The sequence below is a fragment of the Biomphalaria glabrata genome, chromosome 11 (genome assembly GCF_947242115.1).
Source record: "Biomphalaria glabrata chromosome 11, xgBioGlab47.1, whole genome shotgun sequence".
Classification (NCBI taxonomy): Eukaryota; Metazoa; Mollusca; class Gastropoda; family Planorbidae; genus Biomphalaria; species Biomphalaria glabrata.
The window spans coordinates 31370101-31383911 of NC_074721.1; the positions used below are offsets into that span (position 1 = coordinate 31370101).

The window sequence follows — 13811 nt, forward strand, 5'->3', positions numbered from 1 at the left end:
GCACTGAGCCCGAGACTGATAGGTGGGGGGGAGTCTCGTTCTACTGCAACGGTCGAACTGCGTAGCGAGAGACAGTGGCTTTAAACCCGAGAAGGCGGTGATACGTGTCACCTTTTTTTCTTTTTAAATATGTCTAGATCTAATTTTTTAAAATATTAATTTTGGAAATGTTGTAGGCTACTAGAGCGATCCTGTCATTTAGTCACATCTACAGCCTGTATAAGTGTAGAATAGCACTATGGTAGAGCATCTGGCATCTGGTTTAGCTACAATAATACTAATTCACTAATTCAGTAATTGTGTCATTAGACTTTACAGTGGAGGTCTATTGCTAGTTTAATAAATAGGTTTTAAAATGCGGTTCATTCAAGGGATTGATGGTATGGTAAGTATCTAAATCTAGTTATATGTTCCGTAGGAAGAAATCGCACATACCAACACCTAGTTACAATAAATTATATTATATATTACCTACACATATTTAACGGTAAGGAGGAGTGTAGGTAATCTCGTAATTATAGTAAGTAAAATATAACGTCCTATATCCCAAACTCACTATATTCACTTGATAGAATAGGTCCATGTGTAGTATAAATGTTTAGTTCATAAATTGTATCTTTATCTAACACTCCACAATGATAACACAAATCCCCCCCCCCCCCCCCCTTTTACACACACTGAGTGTATACACTGTATATACTATCATAAACCTGTTTAGACATGCATAAAATATAAAAAAACAAGGCCCCATATTTCAAGACAAATGTATTTCTGCCTTGTAAGTTCCGCCATCATGTAACTGTTGTTTCCCATCTAGACAACAGAGGTAGATCTAGAATGAAGAATGATGACCTTTCATTGGTCAGCGTTCAAAACGCATATTGCACTTAATGTCTTGATTTTAAAGACAGCAGTACATCTCGCTACCTATGCATTGAGTTAAAACCTTATCTACTACTTAGTACTAGCAAGTTCCCAAGACTTTGAAGTTTGTTTTTATTTGCTACCGAAACCAAACGCGTTCATGCCCTTTTTACAAGGCTTATTATTAACTCGCTCTGTCTGTCTGTCTGATTAAAAAAAAAGCCTGTACACGTTATTTCTCTCACACCCTATCTCGGATCAAGCTGAAATTTTGCACAGTTATTTCTTTTACATGAAAACACATGAATCAATAAAAAAAACAAACAACCAATTAGTTAATTGACTATAGGCAAATAATTATTTTGTTTGTATCTCTAATAAGGTAAAGAAATTGTACTTGACTGAGGTGGTGGTATAAGCTGAATTAGTCCTCTTTATCGGTCGCCGCTTTAAATTAAAATTGAAACAAACAATTGATAACTAAACAATCTTCTATTTTCATACACACCTCACTAGCAGGGTGGTTAGAATGTCGGCTTAAGTCATGAGTTCGACTCGCCCCCCCCCCCCTTTTTTTTTCTAAATGCTTTAAAAAAACGAAAACAGTAAAATTCACCCAGATATTCCTTTCTTTATCTGTCTCCCCCCCCCCCCCCCCCATCTCAAATTTCCCAACTGGTCCTGATAAGTGATAGGATCATAGCAGGGGCCGGCCTTATCAAGTGAGGGGCCCTATGCGAACGGATTGCGCAGAGCCCAGTCTGGATAGGGATAAGGATAATAAGTAGAAATTAAGATTTTGTATTCGAGAATAAATTCGTCTTTGCATTTTATTCATTCTTTACTACGTACAGAATCACTATCAAATTTACTTTACGAGCCTTGCATGCAGAAAACTCATACAGTATATAAATAAAAAAAAAATGTTTCCTACATAGATCTGGCTCAATAGCAAGAATTGGCAAGTTGTTCAATCTATCTTCATGAATTGTTGACCTCAAGTAATTGAATGATTTTTCAGGAGATTTTATGCGTTTTCAGGAGATTTTAATAATTTCCATTTCCATAAGTTCTCTGAATATCAGGGGGACGCGTGAGCTCTGTTATAAGTTATAAAATGGTTTAATTTAATAATTTACACCTAGAATTAGCGCGGGGCCTACTGCAGCCTAAGGCTGGCCCTGGATCATAGCGTACTGAGAAAGGTAGAAGCAAGAAATAGCGCTAGACAAAAAAAAAAAACTTGTTTAAGGAATAAGTGGATTAAAAAAAAAACGGGCGTAACCGGTGGATAGAACTGGTATGGGCATATGCTACATTCTATAGAATGTCATCAAATGACAATGTCATTAGAAAACCAACACCACCAATACGAACAGAGGCTCTTTAGTCAGCCTAGAAGTGTTCACCTTTGTCTGTACCAGCACGTGAGTAAATAATTTAAAAAGGGAGCGCTCATCCATTTGAATCATCACATGACATTGTTCACGGCTTGTCATTAGTCCTCGACCCCTAATCCCTATCAATAATCTCCCCCGCCCCTCCTTCTGCATGTGTGCAAACAACGGACAGATCTGTACTCACACTCAGGACTACACACAATGGGAAGGCCAGACGGAGAGTAGATTATCGACCACCACTCAGAGCATTCAGTGGTGCTGTTGTCTGGTGCTGATTAGAGGTGTGTGTGTGTGTGTGTTTGGAGGGGGGCAATATTATGTACGAGGCTGAGGCTATATCTGTCTGTCCGTCTGTCCGTCCGTCTGTCTGTCTTTTTATCTATCTATCTATCTATCTATCTATCTATCTATCTATCTATCTATCTATCTATCTATCTATCTATCTATCTGTCTGTCTGTCTGTCTGTCTCAGTATTTAGTAATTTCGGTATGTGCCTGTCTGTCTGTCTGTCATTCTGATTAGAAAAGAGGTTTTACATATGAGAAAATTACCTCACAAACAGCAGAAAATGAAATTAATTGATGAATGACTCGAAATCCTCAATTTCATAGGATCCCATTCCAGGTGCAAATTTCACAATTTGAATCGAATTATCACGTAAGGAACCACTGCACCCTAGTCAAAGCTCAACAACACCATAGTTGCCTCCCTTTGACTGTAGGTTTGCAACCACAGAGTTAGTGACTGGCCATTAAGTATTTACTAATCAACACATTCAGACAATTTTCAAAGTTGCTACAAGTACACATCTACATTAAGGGAATCGGAGCGGTATATTAAATTGCGAGGATTGGTCTGTGCCCTTACTAAAGTGTTGTATTTTTAATTTAATATTTATCGTTTTATACATCTTGAAACGGGTTTGTATTGTTTTACGATCTATGTATTTGTCCTGCTTGCCTTAAAGTGAGAGTTTATTTTGTAGAATTTGAACTTGAGTAGAATATTTGAATCGAGATAAACAAATGACTCGAACCGAAGTCGTGTTTATCTTTGATAATTTTTTTAAAATTGCTATCTCTCTATTCCAGCGTTTTCCAACAACAATAATAAAAAAAAAAAAGGAGATTGGGGGGGGGGTCCATTTTTTTAATGAGTTATTTTAAAAAGTTGTTATTGTAGTTATAAATGCAGACTTGAATGTAATCCTAATAAGATGACATGACAAGGTTTCAAAACGTGCCATTAATAAGAGACACTACTTTCATATTCCAGCTAGGACGTCTCACAATATACCGGTACACCTTTTTCTGCGAGAGGCGTCGACAACAATATCGACTGGAAATATTTTGAAGCTGAAATTTCAAAACGCGATTCTTCTCCACTTTCTTGTATCGGACGATCCATACATCGTTATGATGTCGACGTTTGCGATTTAAAGAAAAAGGTCTGCGACTATCGTCTTGCTTCTCATGAAGACGATTTTACGTCGGTCACGCTCACTACAGACGTTAATGCGCTGTTTTTACCAAGAATGTCCCTCGCATATTAGTATTGACCAGTGCGGTCTTAACAACCGGCTGGTCAGCTTAAATGGGTTAGACTATGTAATAATATTCGTTTCTGTACTTTTAGGATTCGGTCCGAATAAGTGGCTGATCCGATGAACCGAATTCGAAAATAAGTTGTGCTGTTTGTCTGTCCGTTCGTATGCCAGGGGAACTAAACTCTGTTCAGTTTAACAGCCATGAAGCATTGGTTCAACAATCCGCCTATAATACTAAAGCTAATGTGTAGTGCACTCTCATTTGAAGACAATTATATTGAAGTTGGCTCCATACATTTCTGTTAACGTCACAATTCAAAAGTAATATTAAAGGAATAAAAAAAAAACACCATTTCTCTTTTTGTTTAAATTAGTTCCAGATCTAGTTATTTGCGGTTCAATTTTTTATTTCAAAAAATTCTTAAAAGAAGACACCAGACAATCAGTCTCGTCCTCCAGTGGTGTGAACACGACTTGTACACCTTTAGCATATATTTATGTCTAGGTCGGAGTTACTACTCTTTGTATCTTTTTATTTTTATTTTTTTATTTACGTTTTTGTTTATTTCTCAGACAGTCTAGATGTTTATGTTTATATTTGTTGACTCGTTATAATACATTATTTCATGCAAGATTTACCCTCTTTCCCCAGCTCTCGTCATTTCTCATAGTTTATGTAGGCGTCGCTGCTGTCATAAGATTGTGTCTCTGTATAGATACTGTCCATACGTCCTCTATTAATCTAGGAGTCTAATGAGATACCCAGAAGAAGTAAGTCTATAAACTTGGATAGAAAATTGATATAGATTAAGGTTAGTGGTTGTTGCTACTTTTTTATCAGGGGCGGCAGGGGGTCACACTTGTCGCTGGCCGCATTAGCGAAAATAAAAACAACATAAAATAAAATCGAATTAATGAAACCGATTATTTCTACGACTTTATTAAAGTTAACCACTTTATGACCTTGCTATCTATGGGGCGGATGATACAAAGATAATTGTTTCTGTTAACGAGGGCGTCAGGTGGCCATCACAACGACCAACCGCATCACCATTTCCCCAACTAATATCAGGTACCCATTAGAGTTGGTCGGACTCAGGGGGCCCTAAAAATATCGAAGTTCAGAAACCCAATCTTCACCAAGTTTCGAGCCCTAGTCTCCTAGGTTCGAAGCCAAGCGCTTTACCACTCAGCCCCCCCCCTCTCCCCCCCCCCCCCAATACATGATACTAAGCACTGTCGACAGACGTTTTTAGTGGGTCGGATAGCTAGGCTGAATAAATATGTCCCGTGAGTCTTAGTTTGGCATCACTGGTGTAAGTGTACCATTTTGACGTTACCTAAATGTGTATATGTGTTTGTGTGCACCTGTGTAGAGCTGATAAAATACAGGAAACAATTTCTGCATATTGCAGAAGAAAAGTTTAAAGATTTTTTTGGTGTCAATAAATCACTTTTCACTTTTCATCACAAACAGGACTGCCATTCTGGGATTAATTTTGAACGAGAGAGAGAGGGTGGGGGGAGGAAGAGAGAGAGAGAGAAAGAGAGAGAAAAAAGAGAGAAAATGAGCGAAAGAGAGACAGAAAGAGACAGAAAGAGAGAGACAGAAAGAGAGAGAGAGAGAGAGAAAAAAGAGAGAAAATGAACAAGAGAGAGAGAAATTACAGAGATAATGAGAGAGAAAATGAGAGTGAGACAGAAAATTAGAGAGAGAGAATGAGCGAGAGAGAGGGAATAAGAGAGAGAGAGAGAGAGAGAGAGAGAGAAAATGAAAGAGAGAGAGAGAGAGAAGCTCTGAAAGAATTAAGAAATAACAATGTTGGTAGTTCAGAGAGAAAGAACGAAACACTGTACAAAAAGTGAAAGATGAAGATGTGTATGTATTGTATGTGTGTGTGTTGTATGTGTGTGTGTGTGTTTGTCTTTTAATGTATGAATGTACAAAGTGGATGGTATGTAAACAATGGGAAAAAAACAACAACGGGGAGGAGGGGGGGGCAGTGAGGACCTTTGGAGGAGAGTGGGGGGAGGGACCTTACTCTAAGTTCTGTTTTCTTAGTCCTTGTCTAGTGCTTGGCAAATTTCTGCATAAATTACCTGCCCCTTGTTTGGGGAAACGTCATTCTAGAAGGCTTGGCGAGAGTTGCAGCCCTTGCCTTTTGTTTGCTTTGCGAATATCGGCCACTTAAAAGAATGGGGGGTAACCACGACAGGGCAAGCCAAGAGAAGGCAACCTGAACTCCCTTGAACTGAAATTCGAGACCAGTTATCTAACCTGCAAGATTCTTTCAGTGGCCAAAACAAAACAATTCTGTAAAAGACGGACTGTTGTGTATTTTGGGATTTTCTTTGTTTTAAAAGAACAAAAAAATAATAGTGGCAATTCGATAATTTACAGATGTAATATGCATTAGTCGTGTACCGCATGTAGGGGTAGACAACTGTATATCGAAATACATGAAACATAGATGTGAAATGTGTAACGAAACCACTTCATACCACTTGGCGACCCATCAAATTTCCCCTTTCAGACTTTGTGGTCTATAGGTCATACAATCGGAAGATAATCTGTTTCTGTGGCCTACGGTTAACGAGGGTGTCATGTGGCCAGCACAACGACCAACCGCCTTTACATTTTCTCTAAGTAATGTTAAGCAACCATTAGAGCAGGGTGGACTCAGGTGCCAAAAGATCCCGAAATTAAAAATTCCAGTCTTCACCGTGATTCGGAAGCCAAGCCTTTTATCGCGCAGCCAACGGGCCTCCTACCTATCAAAAGGGTTCTACTCCAACCCCTCCCCCACCCCCGGATACCTATCAAAAGGGTTCTACTCAAACCCTTCCCCCACCCCCGGATACCTATCAAATAGACTTGGCTAGAGCTCAGTTGGTTTTCACTCGACGATTGTCTTTCTGTGATGAGGCATGTGCTTAAAGAAAAATCTAAAATAAAAGCAAAAATAAATAAATAATCAAATGATGTGGCGAGCTGGTGGGCTCGCAAGAGTAGGTCAAGGTCACAGGACCCCAGAAACTCACGAAATTTAGTTAAGCGAGTAGTGTAGCGATAAAATGCCTGTGGTTGGTTACGTGACACTCTAGTAAACCCTTGATCATATAAACTGATTGTCTTTGTGTGGCTTAGAAGGCAAAACCGCTTGGCTACGGCTTGGACACCTAACAAAAGGGTTCGAGGTCGAATCTCGACTTGAGTTGTGTTTGCTGAATGGAAGCTTTCTTCCTCCTCCCACAGAACTGGGCCTGATAGAAGCAAAAGAGATGCGCTATATAAAAAAAAACAACAACAAACAAACAAACAAAAAACAACAACGTATAAACAGAGCTTATATTAAGTGTAATGGTATCAATTAGTTTGGGTCAGTCATGCATATGTAGGATTGACCTAGATATAATAAATCTGTGCTATTAGAGCATGTATTATAAAGCAAGCACTCACTCACTCTGTCTCTCTGTCTGGTCAAAAGTTTAAACATCTTTTTTTTTTTCCCACTTCCCATTCTTGGATCAAGTTGAAAGTTCGCACAATTATTCAATAGACACGAATCAATCCAAAAAATAACCGAATAGTTAATTATTTAGTAGTAATTAATTAATTTTTGTTTAATCTAGGGGAAAAAGATCCCGAAGAATTAAGATATTCAGATAACCGCTTATCAGAAAATTAAAGGGTTTGGCTCCCTTTCTGTTATATAAAAGTGACGCCTAACATATTCACTGCCTTATATCTTAATACTGCAAGATCTTTTCCCCCTTTTCTATATAAAGTAAACTTAATTAATCAACGAATAAGTTAATTTTTTGATTGATTCATGTGTTGTCATCGACAATTAAGAATTGTGCAAAATTTCAACTTTATTTGAGTACTGAATGTGGAAGAAATGACGTGTTCAAAATCTGAGTGGATACAAACTTTGTGCTAAACCATACAACTAGTAAGGAGGAAGGGAGACAAGAATGGGTAGCAATTAAAACCATTAAAATTCACATAAACAAGCGTTGTAAGAACAATGGCTACTGGCATTCACGTCGTCTGGAATCATTGTTAACGTCATCTCTCGTTGTGTCGTCGCGTTTATGAACTTATGCACACCGTTCTGTAATCGATTTATTTCACCAAAGGTTGTGTACATACAGAAACATATCAAAGAAACCAAAAAATAAAAGGCGAGACAATGTAAGATGTTTACGCATGGGCGTAGCCAGGGGGGGGGGGGGTTCCCCCCCCCCCCGAAATGAAATCCCCCCCCCCGGGGGGGGGGGGGAGTCGAAATTTAGTGACTGATTTTTTGCTTTGATTTTGTTTATGAGTTTAAAACCCCCTACCAGGGAGGTTCGAGTTTAAAAACCCCTACTAGGGGTTTTGAGTTTAAAACCCCCTACCAGGGGTTTTGAGTTTTAAACCCCCTACCTGCGTTTTTGCAGTTAACTCCCCCTCTTCTATAAAGCAAAACAAGAAAAATGCAAACGAAAATCCCCTAATTCCAAGAGCACAGTTAAGGAAGATTTTGATTTTAAAACCCCGTCTAAAATTTACGATAAACCCCCTTTTTAATATAAAAAAAAGCTAATTACGCACTCAAAATGTTTTGACTCAGTTTTGAGTTTAAACCCCACTTCAGCGGGGTTTGAAGGTAAAAAATACCTCTTTAATAATAAAAACAAAGCAAATTATACACTAAAAATGTTATGAGTGTAGTCTAAGGGGTTTTGAGTTTAAACTCCCCTCCAGTGGAGTTTCAAGCTAAAAAGTACCTCTTCAATATAAATAAAAGAAAATTACTCACTCTAAAATCTATGAGCGTAGTCAAAGGGGTTTTGAGTTTAAACCCCTCTCGAGGATAAAAATACATCTTCAGTGTAAGAAAAAAAAGCAAAATTACGCACTCAAAATGCTATGAGCGTTGCCGAAAGGGGTTTTGAGTTTAAACCCCCATTCAGAGGGGTTTGGTGCTAAAATTACATCTTCAATATAAAAAAAAAGCAAATTACACACTAAAATTATTTGAGCGTAGCCAAGCCAATCGGGGGTTTTGAGTTTAAACCCTTCTTGTACAGATGGCTTTTTTTTTTAAGTTTAAAACCCCTCCAGATGGTTTTGAGTTTAAGATCCCCCTACAGAGCATTTTGAGTTAGAAATGCCCCAACAGAAGATTTTGACGATAAAACTTCTCTTTTCGATATAAAATCTAAAGCAAACTACAGTCACTTAATTCCAAGAGCGTATTCAAGAGAGGTTACACATTTTTACCAGTGGCAGGGCTCCATTAATAAACTGCAGTGAATAGTTATCTACCGAAATCGAAAAACACTAAATGTAGCTCAACAAAGATGGCTAAGACAGATTTTAGGAGTCAGTTATAGAGATCGGGTCTAAATCAAGGAAATCCTATGCCGAACATGGAGTCGACCCCTTAGTAAGATTGTGAGATTGTAAGATTGTGAGAGAACGACGCATGAGGTTTGCGGGAAATGTTCTCCGACATAATGAATTACGCATAAGAAGAGTTGCAATGATATCCTAGTACAACTTGATGCCACTCATTCATGGAGGTTCTCATGGTAGGTGGGAAGAGGCTTCAGACATTACCAGTGACAGATTTTTATGGAAACAGCTTGACGTCAAATGCTCTGAACGTCCTGGGAGGGTCTAAGTCAGTAAGAATAGCACATTTGGTTTTTGAAATAAAACTTTTTAATAGCAGGAAAATGCAGTGTAGATACCTCAGAATATGCATTTTGTTGGTTTTCAATATCAGAAATAGTGCTTGGCGGCGGGGCTTCGCCCCGCGCTGGGGGAGCTCCTAGCGCTCCCCCAGACCACTTTGCTAGTAATATCGGGGAGTCTACAATTTTATGAAAACAGCTTGATGGCAAATGCGCCGAACGACGAGGAGGGTCTAAGTCAGTAAGAATAGCACATTAGGTTTTTGAAATAGAACTTTTTAATAGCAGGAAAATGCACTGTAGATACCTCAGAATATGCATTTTGTTGAATTTCAATATCAGAAATGGTGCTTGGCGGCTGGGCTTCGCCCCGCGCTGGGGGAGCTCCTAGCGCTCCCCCAGACCCCTTTGCTAGTAATATCGGGGAATCTACAATTTTTCCACTAACTCATGGAATAACCTATTCTAGGGCACAATAAACGTCTTCCGAAAGAATGAAGGGTCAGAATGTAATAAAGATTATGTACACACACACACACAAATACATAAAAAAAATTTTTCGCGCGGGGGGGGGGGAATTTCACCCCCCCAAACCCCCCCCCCCGAAAAAAAATCCTGGCTACGCCCATGTGTTTACGTAACATAAGCAGCTACCCGCTTATATCTCCCAACCCAAATCAACATAGTAATGAATGAATTATGCCCCTTTCTCACACACCACTCTCACAGAGAACATCAATTCCACTTTCACTCTCCCTTTTGCATATTTTCATTCAGTGAGCCTCATCAAGGCCCATAACCTAATCAATAATGAGCAGGTTACATATTGATTACCTCCCCCCTAACCACACAATATCCCGGCATCAATCATCTTCCTTTATTCTGTCAGTTACTCCCCCTTCTTCTAATCATTCTTAACTTAAGGAGAAATGAATTGTCCCACCCTGAGTATTCAAGCCTCCCTTGCCTGCTTCGTGCACCCTTTAGCAAAGAAAGCTTCTATTTCTTTTTCACTCACTCTTTCCCTAACTGGGTTACTCTTCCTATGCTCTTCCTTTACTCGTTCTACTCCTCTTTCTCTCCTCCCTTTCTCTCTCTCTCTCTCTCTCTCTCTCTCGATAAGGCGTTTCTCCATTTTTGTTTTTAAATTCTATGCTCTTATCAATCAGACTACAATATACACAATATACAAACTATATAATAAAATATACTATACTAGCCGAGCCGCGACGGAGCATACACCACTATTTAGTGACGGGTGAGCACGCCCTGAAATACACACTTGTCCAAATGGGGTGGGTTTGGGGAGACGACTGTGAGTTAATGAAAGGAAGGAACTCTGTATATATGTACAGAGAAGATTACTTGTTCTTCCCCCCCCCTTCCCTTTTTTTTTCTGAGCAGCGCTCTCTGTCGCCGCGAAAGTTACGTGTGGTAACTCTTGTCCGACTTGCATAAAGAAAAAAAAAGAGTTAATTTTCCATCGTCTTGTCTCGTATGGGTGGCGTAGAGAGTTATATATACAGATATACAAACTGTAGAATATCTTTAAGGATTTGAACATTGAATGGCTTAGATAATTTATCTGCCTCTCCAACCTCTCTCCCTCTTTCTCTCCCCTTCGGACTCTCCACCCTACTCTCTATCCCTCCCCACTCCCCCCTCCCTCTCTCACTCAACCAGTCATGCACGACTACAGAAAGTTTTAAAATGAATTTGCAAAGAAAATAAAAATTCATTTCTTGCTTTCTCCCTCAGGGAGTCTAGATTCGAGCACATGCCATGTGAGAGCTTCCACAAGACTCCATATCTGTACAGCCGACACTCCAGTTCTGTTTTACATAGAAGTGAAAGCTAATACATACCTAGAGAGTTGTAGATGGATACCAAAGCATTTGAACATGGTTTTAATTCTTCTCATAGCTGTGAGAATCAAGGTAAGTAATCCAGGAAAATCAACAGTGGTTAGTTTTAATGAAGAGTTATACACCTTTACTATTCCCCTCCCCCTCAGTTATTAATATAGGGTTATAGACGCTTTTAAAGTCTCCTGTTTAAAGTTGCTGATAGTTAATTGAAAATATATTTCTTTTTTTTTTCACTTATTAAAATATAAAAGAGCATGTAAAAATATTACCACAGATCTATTGGTGGAGAGCAGAGACATGACAATGAACCATAGCACTGGGGTTTGATTGGGAAATTGTAAAGGAATCATTTTGCAGCCATGTTGTTTTCTTCTATAGAATCTTTTTATTTTGTAATACATATAAGTATTGGTTATGTCTTCTCAGTGGCGTAACTAGGGTGGGGGAGGGGAAGGGGGGAATCAAAATTCGAAGTTCCCCTATGGTCCACACTTGAGAGGGGCCTCAAATGACTTTCCTTTTTTTAACATTAAATATTATATTAAATATTACGCCACTGCCACGAAATCTTGCTATTCACGTGGATTCAATAACACTAGACAGCATTGATCTAGATGATGTTATAGATACCTTTCGCTGCACAGGAAGCACGACGTGAGGTGATATGGATTAAGATTTGTCACTTGTGTATTATCTTGCATTATCTCGCCAATAAACTACGGCATTATTCAATAAAAGAGTCAAAATAAATATAAATTTTTTTTTGCTATTAATTTTACTTATATAACTGTACCTATTGGAATTTAGGCATATATTTATTAACTCCATTATCTCATGTCATGATGTCGAATGTCAAAATGCAGGGCCCCTAAAAGGGCAAACCGCAGATCCCTTCTGTAGACTTCACACATTATAAAAAAAGAACAGTGACTGAATGTCTTGGAAGACATAAAATGAGGAGCATGTAGGTATAGAAGAGCTAAGCTAAAGAAAATCTAGACCAGCATAACATATAAGAGTTTCCTCTGCCTTCTTGCAAAGAACAAATTGAATTATGTAGGTAGGTGCAGAGTTATGTAGGTTGGTGCAGAGTTATATATGTAGATGTAGAGTTATGTAGGTAGGTGTAGATTTATGTAGGTGGGTGTAGAGTTATGTAGGTAGGTGTAGAGTTATTGCTTTGTTGTCTACGTATCACACCAATATTTCCAGTGTCTCGAGAACTCCGGACGCACGGGTCTAGAGACGTGACCGAAGGCTGAGCACACCGGGGACGTCCTTCTCTATACCAAGCTTACCATGCGGGAACGGCGTGTGAATCGTTAGCATGGTTGCAAGAGCTCTCTTCGCAATCCCGATCTGTACTTTTTAGGCACATCTACGGGAGTCTTATTTTGCTACCCTTTTTAAAGTTCCCCTTTCAGACCTTACGATCTATAGGGAAAATGATGTTAAGTACATCTGTTTCTTTGGCCAACGGTTAACGAGTAGAGTGTCATGTGACCATCACAACAACCAAACGCCTATACGTTCCCCAACTAAAGCCAGGTAACCATTAAGCTTGGATGGACTCAAAATTCAAAATTCCAGTCTTCATCGAGATTCAAATACGGGACACCAGGTTCTGAAACCAAGCGCTTAACCCCTCGGCCACAGCACCTCATTTTTACCCTTTTGGCCTAATAATTATCCCTTACAACCGTTTCCATCAGGTCAGGACAATTAGCTAGGGCTTTGTAGTACCTTCATTACTTTTAGCATCTTCATAACTTTGTAGTACCTTCATAACTTTGTAGCATCTTCATAACTTTGTAGCACCTTCATAACATTTAGGCACATACATGACTTTAACACACCTTTTTGTCTCCTACATGACTTTAAACACACACACACATATATTAGTTCTCAAGTATTATTATTTTGTTAACATTTTGTTGTTTTTTTTTCAGTCCAAAGCAAAAACTCAGAAGACAACAAAACAAAAGTTTCGAGCTGAGAAGCCAGAGCGCGCAGTTGTCTGTCCGAGCTACCTGCTCCAGAGATCCACAGACATTACAACTTGTTTTAAATAAAATTGATTATCGAAACTTTTTTGTTTTGTTTATCTGAAAAAAAAAAATCATTCTTTGTCTTCTTCTTATTATTAGATACTTAGCTAATTGCCTTGTCCAGTCTGAAACCATTAGCGACACACAGGGACCCGGACTAGAGAAAAGAAATTGAGTTTATATCGTAGATCAAGTGTAAATGTATAAATGTATATCATGAATAAATAAATGTATACATGTATACCAAGTATTAATTTTAAGAAATCGTATCTGAATGAAGAATAATGAGACTAATACTTGTACAAAGTTTGACCTTCATTGCAAGAATTTTTCATAAATGTACTGACCTCTACAGGACGATTCCATTTGGTATTTATTCTTGTTCTACTCAACCTA

At 38.7% G+C, this 13811-nt stretch overlaps 1 long non-coding RNA gene across 1 annotated transcript; it reads left to right on the top strand.

The window, feature by feature from the left end:
- Positions 1–84: 84 nt before the first annotated feature.
- On the top strand, positions 85–13445 carry LOC106070574 (uncharacterized). Its single transcript, XR_001218267.2, has 3 exons — positions 85–385; positions 11258–11436; positions 13317–13445. It is a non-coding gene; the product is annotated as an uncharacterized LOC106070574 (long non-coding RNA).
- The last annotated feature ends 366 nt before the right edge of the window (positions 13446–13811 follow it).